Raw genomic sequence first — 21952 nt, 5'->3', positions numbered from 1 at the left:
AACTTTAAATAGCTTATTCTGATAGCATTTATAATATTTACTTATGTTTTTCTTTTGATTTAATATATTCATTAAATATGTATCTGCATTGCTTTGCCATTAAAAACGTGGCAACAATATATTAATTTTAGTAAAGAGAAAACATATAAAAATGGATTCTATTAGTGTAAAATAATGATTTTACACTAATAGCATCATTTGTTATTTAAGTTTAATATAAGTTGATATAAAAGAATGTTGATTGTAAAATTAGTTGTATCGATTTAAATAAATAAAAAAGCTTTATTTATTGCCAATGAAGTTTATATTCATGAAAACTTTTTTTTGTTATTAATAATTTAAATAAATAATAATGTCATTTTCAATCTTACATTTTACATTTTTATTTATAGCCATTAAATGAAGACATTATTCTCAAACATTTTTGTAAACATTTTATAAAATGAAAATCCCAAAATATACAAAAATGTATATTTAAATTATTTCATTAATTTGTTTAGAAAATATTCCGTTGTTCTTCTTTTTTACCAGGCAACAATAATTTATTTTTCCGCCATCTGATCTTATTTTTTTTATCCAATAACTTAACCCCTGATAGTATTCTCAGCAAACTCAGTGTTTTTAATGAAGGCTGGCATCGACGTTACAAACAGTTCTCGTGATAATAAGGCTACCAATTTGAGGTAAAAAAAAAAAAAAATTGCGGATTTTTCCTTTAAGAACCAAAAGTAAAGAACAAATATATCCCATCCTTACATTCCCTCTTTCATTTTTAAGTTTTAATTTCGACATTCTTTCCCCATACCGCAAAGTGTTACGGCGGATTCTGCCATGCGGAGAAACAGTCGATGTATCTCGTTATTGACGTTATTATCCTTGGATTCATTTCAAAAAAGTTTTTTAAATAAACAATGTTAATAATAATATTATTAATAATAATAAGCTCATCGATTCCGGTGGGTATTTCTAAAACTCCTAATAACAATAACTCCGTTATGATGATGAAGAAAAAGAAAAACGGGAACAAAAATGTAAAGGAAGGAAAAAAAAGAAGAAGAAAAAAAAAATTCGAAGGAATTTAAGAACAAATAAATAAATTACGTTACCGTCCCCTCTCTGGTCCTTCCCTGCTTTTCTCTATCCGAGTTTATTAAAATATCTCATTAAATAGAGAAAACAATCTTAGGAATAATCCGCATTACTCAAGGTTGGATGGTTAGATGAATAAATTTATTTTAAATTTTCTTTCTGTTTTTCTCATTTGTTATTTTTCTGTATCGATATGTATTTTTTGTTCCCCTCGTCTTGATAATTTTTATGTAGAGTTCCCAAACATTGTCTGTCTGGAATTGTAAGTTACTCTACGAGGCAAAGTGGTATAATTCTCTGCACTATAGGAATTGCTCGCATTTCTTCAAATTTGTAAGTGTTAAAATTGTTTTATTAAGACCGCGCCACTCATTTTTGTGAAAACAAACTCTAATTGATTTACAAAAATTCAATTTTTCTGTAAAAGAAATAAATAAAAAAAAATTTTTTTTCACCTCCAGTTTTTTTAAATACTACCATAAGTTATGTAAAGTGAATATGAATTTTCTCTTGAAGAAAGTATATATATATTTTTTAATTATATTTAAAATATTTTTTTAATTCGTAAGATTTAATATAAAACGTATATATTGAATATACGTATAATTCTAAACGTGAATATAAAACGTATATATTTTTTTTTAATTTTTTGGGAATTTTATTGTTAATTTAATATTAAATAATCCTAATTTAGAATATTAATAGCTCTGAAAAAGATATGTTTTTTTAACCATGCATGTATTTCTGCAAATTAATTTAGGTTTGTGTTTTGGTTATTAAAAAACGTGATGTGGAAAAGGTAGAGTAAAATTTGTTTAAATAATATGAAATCTTAAAGGACTTCCAACTTAAAATCCAAATTAGAGAAATTTAAATTTTATAATTACAAAAACATAAACTACAAAAAATGAAAAGAATCTATTCTGATCAACAATTATCAATAAATAAAAAAATGTCGAAGACTTCCTAATTATTAAATCACTCTTAGTGCATATAATACCATTTCGATTGTCGATTCTAAAAGATCTGTTATAGATTTGTAAAAGCATGTCCCTTTTTTAAAATGTCTTTTTATAAAGTATTTTATTGTATAAATGCACTTAGGTTTTAGATAGGTTTATATACATATTTTGCGCTCCAAGATGTTTATATTTTTTGAATATTTTGATAATACTCTAAATATGATTGTTGACTTTTCAACTATTTATTGAATACATTTTTTAAACTGAAATATTTCTTTATACAATGTTGCACTTGATTTGTTAAGCTTATTTCTTTTTCCATTATTATTAGCCTTGCTGTATTGATTTTACTTTTATTAAAATAAAGACATTTGCAACCTTAAGTAAATAAATGTCGCATTTTTATTTACTAAAAAGATAAAGTCAATTAAAAAAAAGTATGATTTATATAGTTAGCTTTAGCTGCATTAATATTTCTTTAACTTAATGAGCTAATTTTTCCATAATCAAAGCACAGCTCAATTTTATTTTTAAAAAATAACAGAGATGCTCATCAGATAAAAAATATTTTTAAAAATCTAATTTTTGAGGTTTCTTTAATAAATTTTGATGAATTCTGGATTTCTTTATTGAATTCTGAAATAAAATAATCACATCATCGCATTACATTTTTAATAAGCTATCCAAGATCTTCTTCCACTCAAAAATCGCAATCCGTAAAAACATAAGAATCCGAGCCGGTAGATAGTACTTAACTTTTCCATGGGTCATACGCCACTTTTGACCTGTTCACTGTAACTGTACATACCTATGCGAAGAGTTTCATTATTATTGAATCCTTTTAATTGTCCAATGGAAATTGCTTATTTAATTCAGTCATCTGGAAGGAAATAAGAAATTTATTCTGTAAGTTTCTTTCCTCGAATACGCGATGCCCCAGTCTTTTATTAAATTTTAGTTTTGATAGCTGTGTAAATAAATTTTTTTTTCGCTTTTAACTTTATTGTTCAAATCGTTTTGCTTCGCTTTTATATATATATTTTTTATTAATACTTTTATGTTTTGAATTAGATACAGAAGTTTAGCTTACAGAGAATATAAAAATGCATCTGTTTTTTTTTCCCTTCTGTGATGATGGTCACGTTTTTTGGGCCTTTTGAAATTATTTTTATAATAATGACGAAATTGTTTATCTAGTTGGATGGTAGGGTTTTTTGCATGCAATCGTCATATTTATTTGAATTCTTTATCTTTGTTTTTCTTCCCTTTTTTAGGGATTTTTTTTTTAATTCTTTATTATCCATTCCTTACTTTTTGAAATTTTTTCCCCTCATCATATTTGCATTTCTGAACCCTTGAGGGGGTAACTGATGAAGAGGGGAATTTTTTTAAGACAATTTACTGCTCGTGTTTATTGAGTTAAAAAGGAACACATTTTGAGTGTTATGTTGATGTAAACATCTCGTGATATTATTCTATAGCAAACGACCTTTTTTTTTAATTTTTATTATTCTTTTCATTCTTTTTTAAACAAAGAACGTGGAAAAAAATAAATTCAGAATCTTAACCAAAAAAAAAACGTATTCTGTGTATTTCATCCTCATTTATATGGTAATATGTATTGAAAACCCATAGTGAAGAAAATGAAAGATTATTATAAAAGATGTTTTTTCCTATCCCTTTGCATTTTTGTCTCGATAATTGTGTTTCGAGAACACAATAAAGATTGAATTGCAAATGGATGCTAAACAATGGGTTTGCGTTGTTTCTTTACATTGATAAATGCTTTATGCTTCTTTGTACTTGTTTTTATTTTGTTAATATATATTTAAGTATTTTTTTTTTTTTTGCTAACTTATAGTTATACACGAAGTATTATAATAGAAATTAATGAGAAATGCATTATAAGTTCGATTGTACATAGATAGGCTGTGTGTATTTTACACAGTCAAAAATACATAATGAAGAGTTTGAAATAGGTTTCATATCAATTAATGCATAAAATTTTAGTGTGATTTTTTTTCTGACATTGTTTTTTTTTTTTTTTTCGGAAGTCAACAATAACATCTCTGTCCATTAAGAGTATAATACATTTCCCTAAAAATTCTTTTTAGCTTTTTCTGCTACTGTTGACTTTTTTAAAAAATCATAATTTTATTGTGTCGTTCGTAAACGTTAAAACAATTTGGCCAAATGAATCCATTATTCCTTTGATTGATTAGCGTTTTCTTTATTTGCAGTATAGATGTAGCTACATATTAACGTTTGGATTCAGTTCAATTATTATAATTCTAAATTATCAATTTCACTCTTGTTACGATACTAATTTGTAGATTTGAATCACCCATTCTATTGTTTTATAACTTTGTCCAGTTGTATCTTCCCATGTGTTATAGACATATTTATTAGCCTTTTTTAAAAAGGGCAGGTGCAGTTTTAGTATTGTTGTTGCTCATCTTGCGGTAGTTAAAAGTAACAAATAACTGGTGGAAAATAATTCGAAAACAATTTTGCAATTACTAGAAAATGTTATTATTGTCTTGATGTTATTATTTGTGTTTTAAAATCGAATAAATATAATGATTCCATTTGATTTTAAAACTGTGTTCTTATACTTACATAATATTTACAACTCTCTTGAGAAACTCTGATACTTCGTAAGAGTGTGTTTATATTGCGTACAAAAAGCCGTTAAAGTATTACCTAAATTTCATATTACAAGAGTACGGTAATTAAACTGAAAACGAGTTCGGAAACACCAAACGATATATTCGAAAGATAAATATTTTCAAACGGTAGTTTGAAATTACTTATTTAAAAGAAGGAAACAATAAACAAACTAGTAGCATCTCCTGAAGACGCTATATATAATTTTATGTCTTCTCTTTATAGAAACGACGAACAAATACTGTTACATTTTCTTTCTCTACATTTGAGCCGGTGCAATTGTTGTGCTGCTAAATCTTCAAAGTTTCACTCCCCTTTTTTTGGTTACTATTAACGCATGCCAGGGATTAATCGCCAATTATCTCGCCAAAGATGACATAATAAATTTAATAAACTTGTAAATTGACGTCAAAAGTTAAAATTTCGTAACTATCGTACGCCAATGCCATGTAAGGCGTCCTCTGGCAGAACATATTTATTAGAGAGTATACGAGAAAATTTTGGAGAGATCACTTCCACTGATTTTTATATATATATATATATATATATATATATATATATATATATATATATATATATATATATATATATATATATATATATATATATATATATGTTAAGAGAATATCTACTGAACTTCTATATAAATTTCAAATTTTTATCTCGTATCTGCAAAAGAATATTATTTGTACCGATGTATAAAATACAAAATAATTTTAATTTAAAAAGTTGTTCATTCAACCGCCTTGATCGAATATGGTGACTGAATAATTTTTTTCCCACTCATACTGAAAAAGAAGTAACTAGAAGTAATTCTTCTCTAGATTGAATGGCTGATAAATGCTATCTCACCGCCGGCTTGGCACCAGCTTTACCTCAGTAATAAATGGTTCCGATTGGAATGAGGGAAAAAAAGTTAAAAATGCAATGAGGATAGTCCCTGTATAGTTTTTATATTTCTTTTAGCGGTGTTCCCCCTCATTATGATCATCCCAGATCCCCGGCCCCTATCAAATTTAGTCAAATGCATTCATTTGGCTTCCTTCTGTAACGCGACAGTCACGGTTAAAATCGCATCTTCTTCTGCCCCGTCTACTACTGAATTCTCGCACTCCCCACCACAGATAGATTTTTTTTTCTAACCCCTTTTTAACGAACCCACTCTTTTTCACCATCGTCTTAGCGATCTTTTGAGGGATCAGGTGCAAGGTACTAAGTGTTGCGTTTAGGTTGTTGTTCACGTGAATGCTGCTGTGTTGCATAGCATTGTCACTTGATATGGATTGCTTTGTCGCATAGCATTGCCACTTAGATATGGACTGCTTTGTTGTATAGTATTGTCACTTGGATATGGTCTCTTAAAAAATGTGGGCATTTGAATGAATTTCTTTCTTTAGATTTGTTTTTAAATTAAATTGTTAAAAAATAAAATAAAAACAGTTAAAAAATTAATAAAAACAGTTTTTATTAAATTGGGTTTTTTTTTCTGATTTTTAAATTTTAATCCCAGAATGAGGGATTAGATGCAATGTACTAAATCTTGAGTGTATACCGCTGTTGAACTCTGTTTTGTTGCATACATTATTCAGACACTTAGGAATGTTATCTTTGTATATATATATTAACTTATATATAGTTATTTTAAGTGAAAAGAATTAAAATACAGAATAAATTAAATGCAAACATTTTTTTGAAGATACAATTTTATAAAGCTTTAAAAAGTTTATTTTTTATTTTATTTGTTCTACTTTTTAATCTTTAACCCGTTAATCCGTATGACCCTGCGTCATCGAATTATAGATTCTCAAATTCATAAGCTTAAATTAGGACATTCAAAGATATACTGATTTTGTTATAAACAAAAAAATTAGACCTAATCCACAGTTACACTTAACCTTAAAGTATTCTGTAGATCTTTTAATAAAATCAGTAAGACAGCAAGAAAAAAAAATAAGGAAAATAAAAATAAAATATGTTCTAATCTGATTATAAAAAATCAAAACAATTAAAGGCTTAACTTACAGTGTAATGTATTCTAAATTTCAATATTTTAGAACATTGAAAGTTACCTTTCTTCATATTCATTATTAAGTAGTGCAGTTAATGTGAAATAAAAATTTGAATAAGTTAATCAATTTATGATAATTAATACTAAAATAAAAATATTAAAATTATTTGTTATCATTGAAAATACATAAAGTGGTAAAATTGAAGACGATTCAATTTTAAAACGATGGTTACAAATTACTTTCTGGACAAACATTAAGCATTTCATTTTAAATATATATATAAAAAATAATAATAAATAGTAAATAATGTATAAATATTAATATGTATAACATAAATTTTAAATACGTACAAGTATATAAAAATGATTGCATTTTTCTCGCTCTTTTGTTGCCGTTGCGAAATGAGGAAAGCATGATGAAACAAAAGAATTTAACCAAATAATTTTCATTTCCAAAATTTCATCTCTGAAAATATTAAGATTGAATAGAGAGAGAATAAGAATATTTGTATTTTGTATATATTTTTTATGAGGTTTATTATCTCATTTCTATCAAAAAAGATACGTTTTTTCTAAAAGTTTCGCTAATTTTCTTACTATGAAGCTAAATGAAAATAACCATTTAACTCTAATTCTTGAATGGCCTAAATTATTTTTCTCAAGATTTCTTTTACATGATTTCTATTTTACTTAAAATTGAGTTTTTTAATATGTATATGTATATATAATATGTTTTTCATCTTGCCAGTGCATATTTTCTGCAATAAAAATTAAAAAATATATATATATTCTCCCAAATATATATATATATATATATATATATATATAATATTGAACTTTCAAATAAATAAATATTTTTCATACAATTACTTTTTCAAGGCTATAAAATTTTTTAAGGAAACATGTATTTCTAAAATTTTTAAGAATAATATATCTACAGATCTGGTAAATCTTTCAACTATAAGAATAGAAATAGGAATTTCAATCAATCCCTAACAATAGGAATTTTTTTTCTCAATCAGAAAAATAAATCTCAAACATACAAGAACTTACACAAACCGCGCAAGTTAAAATCTTGTAATTGCAATAATTTTACAAACTATTCTTCAAACTTAAATTTAATTCTTATCTTTTGCAATCATGTTTTATATAATTATAAATAAAATCAACTTCTTTTTCTTCAATTCAAGAGTTAAAAAAAATGTTAAGCAACAGTTTTAATTCAATTGATTGCACCCCAATCATATGTAGGAAAAAAAAGTTAATTAAGTTGATTTGAGACATGCCCTCATAAAAAAAAAAAAAAAATGTGCCATTTATTTATAATCATAATAGAAATTTTTCCTTGGGGTTACGAATGTAAGATGCGAGGTTTTCTATTACAAACAATCTCTATGTACCTTATTACCGAAATGCATTCTTAACGAGTTTTGAAATTTAAATTGAAAATTATCTACATTGAATCTTTAATTATCGGATAATTAATTCCTTATTAATAAAAAACGGGAGCTCTTCTCTTTCTATACAATTCTGGAGATCTTGTATTAAACGAGTCTTTCAACGTCCAACCTACCTGACCACCCAGGCCCTTTCACCTAGAGCTCTCCTTTTTACTCTACTTTTTTTCTTTCTGTCTCTCCTCAGTGACTCCCTTTTAAATCTCCGGGCCACCCCCTTGACTGCCCCCTCTTTTAAAGGGGCTCAACGGGGCGTGAAATTGCGTCGTTTGCATAATGAAGGGCGTCTCTTCATCTACGCCCCCGCTTTTGCGTCTTCCCCCCGCAGTCTTTTTTAAATCTTTTTTTAAGGTACCCCGACACCCTAGCCTTTGCAGAATGCTAACTCAGCTACTTTGGGTGGTTTTCTCTCCCCCCCCCCCAAATACTTGATCTTATTTTTTTTTTATTACAATGAGGGTGATAGTTTTTTCCCTCTACCTCCTCTAGCCTTTTTTTTTTTTTCTTTCACTTTCCTTGTCTCTGGAAAGGGGACAGTGACAAAAGCTATCCCAAGGTGTCATTTATTAAGTAGAAGTTATTTTCCCTCTTTTTTTTTATTATACATTTTTTTCTGTTCTCAAGAGTTGTTATTATTATATAATATGTTTCTTTTAAGCGTCCCTAGTTGCTACCATTAGATGTGTTGACGCGGATGTAGCCATCTAATTCCCTGCAGGGAGAGATATAAATGAAAAATGTTTAGCACTTGTAAATGATAGAATGTCGGGTTTAATTTATGTGGCGATGGGTTAAAGAGAAGAAAATTTGTCTTCATTTTGATCACATTCTAATCAACGTTGCAACGTCCGCTATTTCTTGAACCACGTATGATTTGAACAATTTCCGACCTACGATTTCTGTTACTTTTCAAATAGATTGACTTTAAGTCGACTTAAATGTCAGTTTTGATCATATTCTAATTATTATCTCAATGTGCTTACTTCATTTCAGTATTATATAATATTAATTATTATATAATATGTTTCTTTTAAGCATCCCAAGTTACAGCCGTTAGATGTGTTGACGCGGATGTAGCCATCTAATTCCCTGCGGGGAGAGATATAAATGAAAAATGTTTAGCCCTTGTAAATGATGAAATGTCGGGTTTAATTTATGTGGCGATGGGTTAAAAGGAATGAAATTTGCCTTCATTTTGATCACATTCTAGTCAACGTTGCAACATCTGTTACTTCGTGAGCTTCATGTGATTTGAACAATTTTTGATCAACTATTTCTGTTATTTTTCGTAAGCCTGATATGATTTGAACAAATTTTGACCAACGATTTCTGTTACTTTTCTTAAACCTTATATGACTTGAACAATTTCCGACTAACAATATATTTTACTTTTCAAACAGATTAACTTTAGGTCGACTTAAATGTCTCTTCTGATCACTTTCTAATAATTATCGGAATGTGCTTACTTCATTTCATAAGTGTCATAATGGCCTGATTTCTATCGCTTTCAAACAGGCTAACTTTAAACAAATATTTGTGACGATGGAGTTTAATAAATAGAAAACAAGTTTGTCTTTATGTTGGTCATACCTCTAAACATCTTCGCAACTTGCGTTATTATGTAGGCATTAAATGACTAAGACTAATATTTTTATTCAATCAAAATAGTTTCAATTTTTTGTGTGTGTGTGTGTGTGTGCGTGTGTTTAGAGGAATCTTGTATTCGATTTTCTTTTTGGACGTATTTGAAGGTTTATTTACTTTTTTTGGATACAAAATACAAAAAGGTAACGTGGATTAATTTTGTGGGAAAGAAATGTTCAAAAGGATTATCGAACGGTCTGGATTTCAGATTTTTTTTCTTGATTAAAAAAAGCGTCTCGAATTGGAAGTGAATGTATTACATATTTATTAGTAAATAGTTCATGTTAAAATAAAATTAACTTGATTTAATTTTTCAAAATTTTAATTTTTAATTTTTTTTTTTCACTTTACGCAATAGAATCGTAAATTGCTCTCATATGACAAATGTTAATCGAAGGTGAGAAGAAAAGTGGAACAGTAATACCATAATATTTATACTTACTTATCCTTCAATATTTCAACAATCAACTAAGTTATTACTTCAGAATTTTAAAAATTTTATATAATTATTTACAAATTTTTGGAGTTTTTTTTTTTCCAATTCCCCCCTCTTTTTTTCTTTTATACGAGAAAAGTGCTTTTTATCAAATTAAATTTATAGCATGATCCTTAATAAACATATTACCTCTTTTAATAGAAATTTTTTAGAAGAGTATTGATTGAAAATTTTCTATATCTTAAATATATATCTCTATTTCTATATCTTCTATATATTAAACTTCTGTCTATTTTGTCAGTATAAAAGATATCTTATTCTTATGAAAAGAGAATATACATTTTTATTCTTTTCCCCAATTATTTTAGAAAGATCTCTATTTTTATACTCGTTTTTAAAGTTCTTTGTTAGAACTATGACCAGCACTGGCGTTATCTGAATGAGAAATCTGTAACTTTTAAACAGAGTCCTTGTGAAAGCATTTTAATCTTATATTGTTTTGTTTTATTTATTTATTTATTAATATTTTTGGATGCAGCACCTGAAGAGTCATCATGAAAAAATTAAGAACCCGCACAACTCGGAAACTAAAATGAAGCCCGCGTTAGAGTGCTTAGAAAATTATTATTTTTATAACGTGGATAAATTGCAGTTATATATATATTCTTATATTTTATCTTAAAGGAAAGTTTGTTCTTTATGCTGAAATACTCTGCTGAATATTCTGGTCATTCCTTTGAACTATATAATGTGATGCAATATGGATTATTCTGATTCTTGTGTCATAAAACTCAAAATTCTTCTACCTAAAGAAATATGAAATCACTATATAAGTATATATGAAATATATACTATATAAAGCATATATACTTATATAGTATATATATGAAATATATACTATATAAGTATATATGATTTTAAATTGAGATGTTCTTTTCTAGCATTTCATTTCAAATTGGCCATCATATCAGATTATAAATAATGCGCTCTGTTTCTAACTGCATTTGTAATCATATAGATCTACCAATCGAAAATATAATCTTCTTGTGTAAACTTTAAAATAGCAATAAAAGTGGTCTTCGGAAATGGTATAAAGTTTTTAGGATTTTTGGATTCACGCGTAGTGAATATTGAGAACTTTTAAGTGTTATACAGTCAATAATCTAATACTTTGTTATACATTTTGCGTTTTAATGCTTATTATTATAACAGATGCGGCCTGTTTTTATTTTTTGATGAGTATTGAGGTTGATTTCTGGTATGAAAAAATGAAAATAACATTTATTTTTTCGATGTTGTTAATACACGAATTAATATTAAATCTTTAGACATTACATTTCTCTTGATTTTTGTTTTATATTTGTGGGTTTTTTTTGTATATCTATCGTACAGATTGAATAATTATAATATTTGCAATTGTTATCATATTCATAGATTTAAATTCCATTCCGTTTTAGCACTACACCTATACATTCCGTCCGTCCTAGTGCTACACCTAGTTGGCGTTGGAAAATAATAACTCTGTTTTTTGGTAATGGATTATTTGAAGGACCATAATAAATTTTGATGGTAAAAACACACAAATTGGTATTAAATATTGAGAAAAAAATTTATGTTTGATATAATTTTTTCGTTATTTTTCCCCCCTTTTCTATTTAGTAGTATCATTTTTTTTTTTTTTTTTTTTTGTAAATTGTTTGACGTAGATTGCAGAAATGTAATATTTGTATTTGATAATTTCATTTACAAATCGAAATTCCACTCCTCTTATTTGACATTTGCAAATTAATAAACTAACTCCTTAAAAATTAGTTTTCTCAAATTACCTTAAAGCAAATCCGTAAGCAGCAAATAGAGTATATTCTCCTGTACCGTAAATCTAGTTTTCACGCTCAGTTTCAACACAAGCGGGTAAGTAGAGTAAAGAAAAAAAAAATGGACGTTAGAGATCCAAACTTTACTTTTTTTCCCCCTCTCTCACACACCAATTCGTCCTGGAAAGTTATGGAAGCGAAAGGGTTATTGCGTCATGCCCCATAAGTGGAGAAAGAAAAGTCCAGGGACGAAGTAAAATATGAAAATCCTGGAAAAGTTCACGTAAAATCGGGTTTTGATCCCCGAGTCTTTTATTCCAACGCAGGCGGGAAGACGGCGTTATCGTTATGGGTACTCCCCGACGGACCGACCGCGCATGGGTGCGATTTCATTCTTCCAATTTCGTTTTTGCCTCCCACCACCCTTCCTGGAATCTTTCGAAAGGGGTGATGAATGTGCGGCATTAAGATCGCGTCGTTTGGCTTCGCCAGAATTTTCCAGAGTCCGATTTTAAGTGGAAGCGATTTTAATATTCAAACGCTCTTGAAGAAGATTTGATTCTCCAATTCCCCTCCCCCCCCCCGTCTCTTCCAGGCTTTGCGTCTCACATATTGGAGTCATTAGGTATTACATTTCGTCCTTTTAGTGTTATATTTTTTTTCTTCTATTCGAGGGTTTCAAGCCCCGACCACTGTCTCACTACTTCCCCCTCTTTTTTTTGTTAGCAGAATTTATTTGCCCACCGTACCACTCCCATCACTCAAGGCGGACTACTGTAAAAAAGGAGGAAGAAATAGAATTTTCTGAATTTGCCCGCTTCTTCTTATTCTTTGTGTTTTTTGTTATTTCCAGGAGAATAAGTTTGTTATCTTCCTGTGCCGTTTATTTCTTATTTGAGCTATTTGTCTCGCCAGTTTTGTGCGCTATTTTGTGCGCGCTGTTGAGATGCGACGGCAGTAAGTTTTGATGTTATAACTCGAAATGGAGTTGAGATTTGCGTCGTGCCCGCAAATCGGGTGGTCGTTTTAAAAGGGAGATTTATTTTTAAAACAGCGCGATAAATAATTGCGCAAATAAATGAATGCCCCTCGTCGTATAAGAAATGGGCTTTAAAATATCTAGCCGCTTCTTCATATCCCTTTTCCTTAAAGATTTTTTTTTTGCTTTTCTGTAAGGATAATAGTAAGCGGCTATCTTTTATTGTTTTTTTTGTATGCATATTTTATTTTGAAACTCTTTTGATATCTAAATTACGTAATTTATTTATTTTTTCAACCTATTTAAGTGTATTGCAAACATAAATGAGGCCGCCGTTCTTATTGGGTTACATTAAAATTGCTTGAAACTTAATTTTTTTAAAATGTGAATACATGATTTGATCTTTTATAATAAAAAATTCTACTAGAGTTAAGCAAAACCTAACAAATTGCATTTGAATTTTTTTTTTCTTTTGTACTCAATAACTTTGTTTCTATTCTTTCTCCTTATATGCCTATGAAGAAACATATAAAACCGCTGAAAAAATTAACATTCAGTATGCAATTGTACATGTTTTTTGATCATCTTCACACATAAAGGGGGTTATATAATTAGTCTGTAAATTGAATTATAAAGGTTAATGAAAAAGTTAACCAAATTACATTATAAAATTCATTTTAATTTAATTATAACCTATTTACAGTTGTATTTCTTTTTCAAAACAAAGTATATGTAATTTTAGTTGATTACAGAACCACTCACGAATGGGGTTAGGAATAGTAAGAACTTTGACAAAAATCGTGATTGGTTTTTTGCGTGCAGTGATTCAACTCTTCAATTAGTATATGAATTTTCTATAAAAATATAATAATCTGAATTATCTATAATTTTTTCTGGATATTGTAATAATGAATATTCTGAATATTATATTAATATTATAATAACCATTTAAATATATTTGAGAAATTTTTATCATCCTTATTTTTGTATAATTTCCATTTATTAGAATGATTCAAGCGAAATATCTGAAGGGTCAATATATATTTGTCGATTGCAGCAAATGCTATTGCAAATGGTAATAAATTTGTAAACATGTGAAATATCTGAAAATATTTCAAATATTATGAAATTCGAATGCTGAATTCGCTGAAGCATTAAAGATATGATACCATGTATGACATTTTTTTTAAATTTATGATCTCCCCCCCCCCCTCACACAACATATTTCCATTCTAGGAACATATCTCATTCCCATAATTTGTACAATGGGATTGTATATATTACAACGACATTTACGTTTAATGAATTTTATTAAATGTTCAAGAATGTTTCTGACTTATATTCATATTTTATAAAGTTATATTTTAGTAACATATTTATTCTTTTCTTTTATTTTTAGGTACGTATCATCAAGCCTTCTTGAAAAAAGATTCTTGTTGTAAGTGGTGTCTTTTTATTTGCTTCCTTACAGACTTAATAATGCGAATTATATTTTAATAAATTATTGCAGCTTTCTCTTTTATAGTTCTTTTTGCATATTAAAAAAAGTTTCTAAATTCATATTTTAAAGTATATGTTTTAAGTAATTGTGAAAATCAAGGATGCCATTAATGAAAACCATTTTGTCTATACATTTAGAATATTTGACAGAACCAGAGAGCCAGTCCAACCACTCGGCCACCAATTTTTATTTTATATGAAATTTTCATGATACCAAGAAATGATAGTTGTCATTAGTTAACTACCCCCACATAATCATACTCAAATATGAGAAATATTAAAAACCACGTTGGTATTTGTACGATAGAAAATTTTGGCAATGTCTAAAAGCCATTATACCGAGTTCACCAATTTTTATTTTATATGAAAACTTATGATAATTAAATACATCATCAGTGATCATCTGCTTTTCTTTATCCTCCATTTTATGAAAACTTATGATAATTAAATACATCATCAGTGATCATCTGCCTTTCTTTATCCTCCATTTTATGAAAACTTATGATAATTAAATACATCATCAGTGATCATCTGCCTTTCTTTATCCTCCATTTTATGAAAACTTATGATAATTAAATACATCATCAGTGATCATCTGCCTTTTTTTGTCCTCCATTTTAATTTTCTCGAATATTAAGATATTTGTGAACTCAAAATATTTGTGAAGATCCACATTCCATACCCCTGCGAGTGCAAAAAGAACTTTTTTGGAATTATGCCTGTCCGTCTGTGAAATAAAAAAGACCCTTTTGTATTAGGAAGATAAAATTTGGTATACAGACTTTATACCAAATGTTTAGATTTCTGTCAAATTTCAAATGATATCTATTCAGAGGAAGTATGTCTTTTCATCTGTCCTAGTGCAATAGAATACGATTGCTGCAAAATGTAAAGTGCTAAATGGATTAAATTTAGTACACAGGTATAATATCTAACATTTAAATTAGTTTCAAATTTTGATTATAATCCATCGTTAAGGTTGACCATTTGTTATTCTGTAATTTCGCATGTTTGTAAACGCAATATCTTAAATAATTTAAATTTGGTATGTAATTCTGTGACTGCAATTATAATTCTGTATCAAATTGTGGCATCAATTGGATGGAAAAAAGGATTTCGGTTACTTTTATATTAACTAAATTCCAGGAATTCGTCGACAAAGATTGTTTTTTGATCAGTAAAATTCAGGAATTCATCGACAAAGATAGTTTTTTGATCAGTAAAATTCAGGAATTCGACAACAAAGATAGTTTTTTTATCAGTAAAATTCAGGGATTCATCGACAAAGATTGTTTTTTGATCAGTAAAATTCAGGAATTCATCAACAAAGATTATTTTGATCAGTAAAATTCAGGGATTCATTGTTTCATTAGTAAAAATGCTAGTTTCACGCCAAAAATCTGTATTTCGTAACTTTTGTTCACCAATCCATGCAAGGCATACATGGCCATATTCAGGGTCCACAAGTTATGCTGGATAACATCTCTATTAGATAGTATACCAGAAAGATTTAAAGGCCAAATCTCCTGTATTTTTTCATATATCTCAACTATTCATATGATATATATATCAATTATTCTATATGACAAAAAAATTGACAATTTCTCCTTCTCAATAACTCGACCGATTTGGCCAATCAATTAAAGAACTTTATATTTATTCCCCAAGTATAATTTAAAATATTGTTGCGATAAAAAATGATTAATCTAAGTTAGTTGACGCCATTAGTTTTATGCCATTTATATAGTGGGTGAATAATTGATGATGAAAACATCTAGTATTTATTATTTCAAAAAAGTTACAATTCCTAAGTGGATTGGTATTCTAATGCTACATATAATTTTGCAAACTAATATTTGTGAAAGGGTAATACAAACCGTTTAATTAAAATTTCCCTGAAATTTCTTCATTTATCCATCCAAGGGGAGGCATGTCTTGTTTGCATCATTCTAAATCAACCGAACATTTGATGAACTTCATGAAATTGCTGTGCAATTGGAACTTTCTTAATAACCGAACCTCATCTCGATATCTCAAACGATTCTTTGTACAGAAACATTGCTCACTCCTTTGAAATCTCTTGTTTACGCTCTGTTAGTGGAAGACTTGTTCCCGACTTGAAAGTAACGCCCCGTCAATAGCTATACACTCCCTGGTGGGAGCGTAACTGGGGTAGCTAACAACGCCAGTATAAGCAACCTGCTGAAGTCTGCACAAAAATTCCACCTTGCTGTCGTTCTCCCTCTAGTTAGCCATTACGAAGAAGGGAGTGGCAACGGAGGGGATGGGGGAGGAGTAGCTCTAAACAAGGACGCGGAATCATGAAAAGAGTTCAGTGGTGGGGTGGGGGAGGTGAAGAAGTAAGAATCGTGTGACGCAATATTACGCGTAAACTGATTGCGGAAGTTAAAGGAAGTGAAGGGAGAAAGTGGAAAAGGGGAATTTTCAAACGAAAAAGACTTTAAATCGATGAATAGGAAAAGGGGAGATTAAAGAGTTCTAAAGGGGTCGGCGAAGGGGTGGAGGGAAAAAGAGGCGCAATTAAATTGTTCAGATGAGGTTGAATATTTAAAGTGGGGTGGGGGTTGTAAACGGGTGATGGATATTTGGTGGGTGGTGTAAGAAAGGCGAATAAATTCGGTTTTCTAGAAGTGGATTATTATGACTCTTGTCTTGGAGGAATCTAAGATTTGCATGATTCCTAGAACAACCGTAGCTTTTCTACTTATGCTGCATTTTTTCCGATAAAATTTTGGCTGTAGCAATTATTTATATCTTCTTTCCATACAATTTTTGTCGGAAAAAATATTTTTTGTAATGCTATGAGGTAAAAATTACAATTTCTTCAAATAATACAATGATATATTCACCTTCAGTCAATTAATCATTTATTTTGATTGATTATTTTTTTTTGTTTAAAATGTTCTTTAAAAAATTACTTAATTATTTTTTTTGCTTAATTTTACCGATATCAGGTATTTTCATGTATTCTCTATGCTCGACTACATGTAAACAATTATAGTGTTTTGAATTTAAAATTATTCAGTGATCAATGTGAGTATAATTCAGCTTTATTTATATCTGCCGTTTATAATAGAGCAATTTTTTTGTAACAAAAAGTTCTCAGAATGAAACGGAGACACATTGATCTGGAAGGATCTAACGTTGAATAAATCGTTTTTGAAATCTGAATAAAAAGTTTTTCGAGCTTTATTTAAATTCATTTTTCTAACATCATATTATTTTAAATTCGAAAATGTTTTCTTGAATTCAACTGAATGCTGATTTTCTAACGAGTATTCTACCAACAACAGAGAAATTTATTTTTTCCTTATCAATCTAATATGTGTTATAGTTTATTTATTTTATTACAGAAATATCTTGATTTTGGATTCTTTAATGCATTTCTATCTGAACCCTTAATAAAAGCTAACACAGGGAGAAGTTATTGAGAATAGAATTCCTATTTTGGATTTGACTTTGCAATTTGAAAACATATTCTACATTAATCAATACACATTTGTTAAAATTCAAATATACGAGGGCTGTCTAAAAAGATCCGACCTTGAATTTCCCTGCATACGGTAATGATGCTAGAGTAGCGCCACTGTGCATAGTGGTAGAGGACAATTAATGCGCATGCTTGAATTTTCTTCTTCTTCCCATATTCGAATTAGTCAGTCGCTCCCGGCTGATCGTTGAGTGAGGTGCTGTTATAAGTGTTCGTCGGATTTTTGATTTCTCTCAAGATGGCTGATCCAGATTTTCTTGGCGAAATACGGATTTCCAGTCTTCTCCCAACGTCTGTATTCCCCAGATATAGCTCCTTGCGACTTCTGGTTGTTTCGGAAATTGCAGGTGCCGTTGAAAGAATCTCATTTTGAGTGGAGAATAGATAATGCAGAACGGGATAACGGAGATGAACACCATTCCAAAGGAAGTCTTTCTGGAGTATTTTCGGCTGTTGAAGGATCAGTGGGTTAAGTGTGTGAAGACGAAAAGGGCCTATTTTGAAGGGAATTAGGGTCCGACTTTCGTCATGTAAGTAAGATATTTTTCCTGGCTGAAAGTCGAATACTTTTTATACAGTCTTCATATTTTACTTTAATTTAATACGTAATCTGTCAAAACTCAAATATAATACAAGAAGTTAAATTATAAATTTTAAATTTGTTTGGCATTGAAAATTTATAAAGTCAAACCCTCGCCTTTGTATTCAATGTCGTAAAATTGTTAATAATCTTATACATAATTTCATATCAAAACATTAATATTTCACTTTGTATAAAATAAAAAGCTTTTGTTTGTAAGGAGAAAAATTGTTTGCTGCACAATCAGCGAAGTGATAGAAAAACACTCAGCGTAATCTTTATTCCTTGTTGTCCCATTGTCCTGGGAGATCTTGTCCTTGATGGATTGTTCTTCAATGCTTACGAAGATGGACCGTAACCAATTTACTTAAAAACTTTCCTCTTTAATTCAGAAGCCCTGGAAAACAAATTGTTTTGTTGCCAGATCGCGCTTTCGCTAATAAAAAATAATTCGTTTCTTTTGTTTCGAGTTGAAAGTTTTTTTTTTCTTTTCTTTCGTCTTCTACAGTCGTTTGAGTTCCGATGTCGAATTGGCTGGGTTGATTAATCGATAGGAAAAGGTGTTTATCGATGTGTCCTTTCCGATTGTTCACTGCTTTAGCGCAGCTCTGAGTTGATGGATTAGTTAATTCTTCTAACACCCTTTCTTTACAACTTTTATATCCATCTCTTGATGTCTTTTTCCGGATATTCGAAAGGGGGATTGAACGTGTTAATCTGTTTGAGGACGGTATTTTACGTCCCTTTATTTAATTTTGTGCCAGTCAGTTTTTGATTTTTGTGTGGCAGCAGCTGAGAGAGTGATTGAGTCTATTTGTTTGCCGTCTTTCCAATCTTGGGGGAGTTATTCTTAAAAAATAAGACTCAAACATTCGGTCTCTTCTTCTTCTTTTTACTTATATTTGTTATCGTATACAGAAAGTGGATTGGATTAATTTAAAGTGTTATGTGGATTAAAAATATTATTAAAATTTAAAAAAATATATTCCATGCACGTATGCAATGTAGAATATTCTGTTTAAACATTTTAGTTTCCGCCCTCCCCCCCCCCCCAAAAAAAATGTAATATTAGATAGGCAACTTTTTATAAAATGGTGAACATGAAATTATTAATAATGCTGTTGTTTATCTGTTATATTAAAAAAATTATGTAAACATTGCGTTTTATACGCTTTGTGATTGGTAGATATCAAGTCGCCTGACCTATAAAGTTTGAAGTTTGTTTTGCCAGTATTGTTTGAAATATTTGAAGAAAATTATTATTGGGGCGCCTATCGATATCAGATGAAGAAGAAAATCAAAGAAAGACCGCTGGCAATTTGAAAAGAAAAGCTGATCGTGAAGCTACTAAGTTGGCATTAAAGTCTGAAAAATTAATTCAATATTTAGATATTGGACATATAAGTGATTAATATTCTCATTGTGTTACGTTGAATTTCGAGTCAGAAGTAGGCCGATTGGAAAATGTATGTTCTTATCACGGAAAGATTAAACTTTTCTAGCATTCAACGAATGGTCAGTGGAGTTTAAAAACTTGCTAACTGGAATTGACGGACTGTATTGGGAAGCATCGAGAGTGACGAGCAAAAGCGAGCAGATGGAAAAAACCCCTAGTAATTAATAAGAACATTTCAGCCTCAACGCTTTATTTTGCTGAAAGAAACACATTGATATTAAGGTAGTTAAAATTTTAACTTTGAGGCTCATTATAATTTCTAAAAATTGGTTTTTCTAAGACATATCGAGAAAGTCAGTATCAGTCAGTAGTCAGTCAAATGTACATCAAACTGACATATTTCTTAATTTAAAAGGTAGAGCTACAAAATTATTTCTAAATCAATTCGATATGAATTATTTGTTGTTTCATTTTTTTTCTAAGACATTTTCGTACTGTGTATTGTTATAGTAATGTTGGAATGCTGTAATGTTACTGGAATGTTTTTTACAAGGCTGTATTGAGAACAAAAATACGCAGATGTATTCTTATAGTTTTTATCTGTTTCCATGATATATATGGTTAATGCAATATAAAGCGAACATTCCACGTGCAGTTTTTAAGTTGATATTGAAAGTAAAATGACCAAACGCATTTTAGGTATTATCGGCTATTCTGATGTCTTGATCAATAATTTCAGCTTCAAATCTGTTTAGCTGGTTTTGATTTCATTTAAAAAATTCATGGTTTATGAAAGATTTATTGTGCAATTCGATCAATGAAATTATTCCTTATTACTTTTTATAATAGCACCGAAATTATTACGTTATATTTTCTAGATATGAAGCCGGCAAGAAGACAATTTTATAATTAACTTTCATTAATTTTTCCATGGGAAGGAAAAGTATGAGAAATTTTCCCCTCAAGGCTTTTTACTGAGAGATTCTTATAAGATTTTCTTTGATATGTATCGATTAATCTTTGGTATCTTTGGAAGAAATACCATGGCGTTAGGGACTGTTTTCCCCTTGCTCTTGCGCTGTGAGAATTACATAGTCATTGATTTTTTTTAAATAACTAAATAAAAAAAAAAATGGAATTTAGATCAGGAAATAAGAGAACATTTTAGAATAAAGTAGTATGGACTGATTTAAAATGAAAAGGAAATAATTTAGGATTTAAATCGGATTAATAGATATGTAATATCGTACAAAATTCAAATATCATCTCGAGGGGGAGGGGTGGCCAAACTGTTAACATTCTGATTCATCTTTACAAACTGATTCTATAGCAACCTGCCTTCATCTTTGGTACATTGAAGTTTTTCAGATACGAATAGCACACATTCTTTCCAAAAAAACTTTTATGGATCCCAAACATTCTTTGAAAGAAAAAAGCATTTATTATTAGATATAATGTCACAAAAAATAATTCTATGGGTTCTAATTGCATTTTTGCTGATTGTGGAAATATACATATATGTTCAAGATTTTGTCACGATTCGTCAGAAATTCATTCGCAACTCACCAGTGAATCACGTCCCACAATTAGAACTCCTGCACTAAGACAATGCTGAGAGCAAGCTGATTAATCATATCGTAAAATACGATAATTATTATCGTAAAATACGAATCGTAAATGCTTATCGTAAAATGGTTATTAGATAGAATGATTTAGATATCAATGGAATTGTAAATAAATATGCATAACTTCGTTTGATGAATATTAAAAGATATTTTATTCCAGTTCATGGAATATTTGTTATTTGTCACCCTGACGTAAGAAAACATGATATTTTTGTGACGAGAAATCAAAATATCCAGTTCGAAAAGGCTTGAAGATTATAATACCAAATTCTTTATGAAAACCC

The 21952-nt window shown here is 29.3% G+C and overlaps 1 protein-coding gene across 8 annotated transcripts in view; it reads left to right on the top strand.

The window, feature by feature from the left end:
* The window catches only part of LOC129987925 (forkhead box protein P1-like), a 536440-nt gene that overhangs the window by 303575 nt on the left and 210913 nt on the right, over nucleotides 1-21952 (top strand). The window contains exon 4 of one of the 8 annotated variants that reach the window (XM_056095925.1): nucleotides 14456-14494. The exons of the other annotated variants lie outside the window; for them this stretch is intronic. The gene's annotated coding sequence lies outside the window, so the exon portion shown is untranslated. The remainder of the gene's footprint in view (nucleotides 1-14455; nucleotides 14495-21952) is intronic. 8 annotated transcript variants of the gene reach the window in all.

Source organism: Argiope bruennichi, chromosome 10 (genome assembly GCF_947563725.1).
Source record: "Argiope bruennichi chromosome 10, qqArgBrue1.1, whole genome shotgun sequence".
Lineage (NCBI taxonomy): Eukaryota > Metazoa > Arthropoda > Arachnida > Araneae > Araneidae > Argiope > Argiope bruennichi.
The sequence above is the reverse complement of the archived record's forward strand: the minus strand, read 5'-3'. Positions and strand labels throughout refer to the sequence as shown.